The following is a 3,902-nucleotide window of genomic DNA, read 5'->3' as shown; positions in this document are numbered from 1 at the left end:
AGCAGGAAAAAAATGAGAGGAAGCACACATTTCTGGGATACCATGCACTGCCAGAGAGCAGGTCCTGAAGTCTCGTTCACAAAGTTCATCTAGTGAGTGATACTTCCTTCTAACAACCACATTTGGGAGCTATCATGACTCCTCCATTCACTTCTTCCTCTCTCCATCCATTCACCCATCTACCTACCCATCTATCCACCTTCTGACTATCTACCCACACATCTATCCACCTACCTATTCATCTATTTACCCACCTATTCATCCTTCCACTCACTTATTTATCCATCCACCCACCTGTCCATCTGTCCACTCACCTATCTCTTCATTTGCCTATCTATCATCTGTCATCTCTCTCTCTCATCTATCTAATCTATCATCTATCACTTATATCTATCTATCTATCTATCTATCTATCTATCTATCTATCTATCTATCTATCTATCCACTAATCTGTCCATCCATCTAAACACCCACCTATTTATACAACTACTCATCTACCCATCCATCTACACACCCACCCATATATACACCCTCTACCTACTTACCCATTCATCCATCCACCCACCTATCTATCCGTTCACCCACCTATCCATCCATATACTCATTTGCCCATCTATCTACCCTCTGTCCATCTATCTCTTCATCCACCCACCTATTCATCCATTCTCACTTATTCATCTATCCATTCACCTATTCATATATACACCCACCTATCTAACCATCTACCTACCTGTTCACCTATTCATATATACACCCACCTATCTAACCACCTACCTACCTATCTATTCACTCTCCACCCACTTATCCCTCTATTCACCCACCTATGCACCCATCCACTTACCTATCCACACATTCACCCACCTATCCATCCATCCATCCATCCATCCATCCATCCATCCATCCATCCATCCATCCACATTCCTATTCGTTCATTCAATAGATATTTACTAAAAGGCCTATGATGATGCAGGCACCATGCTTTGTGTTGAGGAAGCAATTAAACATAGACAGCTCCTGACCCTAGGGAATGTACTGCCTAGTAGTCAGACATTAACACAAATGCCAAATTGCAATGAGACAAGTGCTGTGAAGGAAAGGTATATGTGCTATAAAAAACTGCAATGAGAGACTGAAACTAGTCAGGAGGCAAGGAAGTCTTCTTGGCTCTAAAAGATGAGGAGTGGACTTGCTGAAAGCAGAGAAGGAAGAGCCATATGTGGCTGAAGAAAGACTGCTAAGAACACGGAATGAAAAACAGCTAATATGGCTAGAGTGCAAGCATCAAGGAGAAAATTAGAGATAAGTAGGGGTGATCTGTTCAGGGCCAGTTTTAGTCTCTTTCACTGAAAACAATAAAAATATTTTAGGGAGGAAGTGAATGATCAAATTTGTGTTATGAAAAGATGGCTTGGGGGAGGGGAAAGAGGTGAGGTGGGGAGACCATACAGGAGGCTGGTGTAGTTGTCTCGTACAAGGTATACATACCTGATGCCTCTGAGCTAACAAAGGAATGAATGAAGGATTTAGAAGACCATACTGAGTTCCTTTGCTCTCAGATCTGTCCTTCCACTTTCTCCACTCTGCTCTGTGTGACCCCTGAAGGCAGCGTTTCCTAGGCTATGTGTCAGTGCCTTTTAACAAGGCTCAGCCAGTCAGAGGCACTTATGGAAGATCAGGGGGCTAGGAAGAAGGGAAGAACTGGGATATTTCCACCTACACTGCTTTGCATGGAGTCTCCAGTAGCAGATGTACTTTCTTTGTAGGTCCAGCTTCTTCAGGGTAACCCTGGATCCCCTAGTTATGCTTCTTCTGTTTCTGTGGTCTGAGAGCAGTAGTAACTTCCTACTGTTGCTAACATTTGGTTGCCTCATTGTCCTGCTTGGCTTCTCAGCTTTCCCATCACCTGCGTAATCAAGTCTCTGCATTCAGGTCCCTCTGCCTTTAACCGTCAAAAGTAGGTTTTCTTTCCTGGTTGGATCCTGATTAATACAAGACTGAATTATGGATGTTGCTTCTCTGCTCAGGATCTCAGGCCTTCTGGGGGAAATTCCCACCTACATAAAAACAAAGGAGAAATTCTTTTGGACACAAAAGAAGAGATGTGCAATTTGCATCTGAAAGAAGACATTGCTTTTTTTCTAAGAAATAAAAGTATAGGTAAACATGTTGGGGAGAGAGAATAAGATGAGGTTTTGGGGGAATAAGTAATAATTACAATAATAACAACTTCTGATTGTGAGACCTCTAGTCTGTGCTGGATGCCTTGCATATATTCTTATTAACCCCTGATAGGAGAGATATTGCTGTCATTTGACAGATGAGCAGAGGGAAGTTAGTAAATGGCAGAGCTGAAATCTCACTCTCTCCGAAGCCTATGGTCATTCTGTGCAGCATGCTGAGAGAATAACCATCACAGAGAAATAGTAATATTTTTATTATTTATACAGGTAAATATATAAAAATATAAAATATGTTGTGTATATATATTAATTAGTTAATATACTAATTAATATACTAATCGACCCTTGAACAATGCAGGGTTAGGGACACTGATACCCATGCAGTCAAAAATCTACGTATAACTACCAGTTGGCCCTTCATATACGTGGATTCCCAATTGCAGATGAAAAATATGTATTTATTAATTAGCTGCTAAGAAGCTTATTAAACCAGGACTTGCCACTCATAATTGAATCCTCAGTGTCCAAATAACCCTGGTGATCTCTATGATGCCTATCTCTGTCCCTTCAGGCTGCTACAATAGAGTACCATAGACTGGATGGATTATAAACAACAGAAATTTATTTCTCACAGTGCTGGAGGCTGAAAGTCCAAGGTCAGAGTGCCAACATGGTCAGGTTCTGGTGAGAATCCTCTTTTGGATTTCAGACTGCCAACTTCTCATTCTATCCTCACATGGTGGAAAGAGGGCAAGAGAACTCTTTGGGGCTCCTTTAATAAGGGCACTAATCTCATTCATGAGGGCTCCACTCTCAAGACCTAATCACCACCCACAGGCCCCACCTCTTAATACCATCACATTGGGGATTAGGATTTCAAAACATGAATTCTGAGGGGACACATTCAGTCCATTGCACATGCCAAACTCTCAGACGAAGGCTCAGACATCCGCCAACGCAACCAACAAATAGCCTATGCGACACCCTTGAGCACATAGATAACACACTGGCTGGCACTTTAACAGTGGCTTAAAACAATATTTCCAGGAGATACACAGCTGCAAAATCCCAGGCCCAATTGTCCAGGAGACCATGTTTTCCTCACAGGCCATAGAACAAACATTGTGAGAACCAAATCAATTACAAAAGAAAGGAAGGTATCAGAGAACAAGTAGGGTCCTTATAGTGTCTACAGTTTATAAGCCAGACTGAAGAAACCAAGAAAATGCAACTCGGAGGCTTTAGGAACATTTAATCCTCCTTTCGGAAGTTTGACTACAGGCTTTAACATGTATGTATGTATGTATGTATGTATGTATGTATGTATGTATGTATGTATATATATATGTTTGTTTGTCTATTTTTAGAATTTTAATTAGTTTCAAGTATATAGTACATTGGTTAGACATCTATATAATTAGTAAAATGATCCTCCCAATTGTTCCCTCCCCCTCCAACCCTCCACCTAGTCCATGTATTAAAGCTAATTGCAATCCTTATGTTGTGCTTCTCATTCCCGTGACTATCCATCGGCTACTAATTTATACTTCCTTAACCCTTCACCCCATTCTCTCAGCCCTCCAAACCTCCCTCCCCTCTGTCTGTCACCAAATTGTCCACTATATTTGTGAGTCTGTTTTTGATTAGTTTGTTCTTTTTGTTCCTTAGATTCCACATATAAGTGAAATCATATGGTATTTATCTTTCTCTGTCTGATTTAAA

The sequence above is a fragment of the Pteropus alecto genome, unplaced genomic scaffold (genome assembly GCF_000325575.1).
Source record: "Pteropus alecto unplaced genomic scaffold, ASM32557v1 scaffold398, whole genome shotgun sequence".
Taxonomy (NCBI): domain Eukaryota; kingdom Metazoa; phylum Chordata; class Mammalia; order Chiroptera; family Pteropodidae; genus Pteropus; species Pteropus alecto.
The sequence above is the reverse complement of the archived record's forward strand: the minus strand, read 5'-3'. Positions refer to the sequence as shown.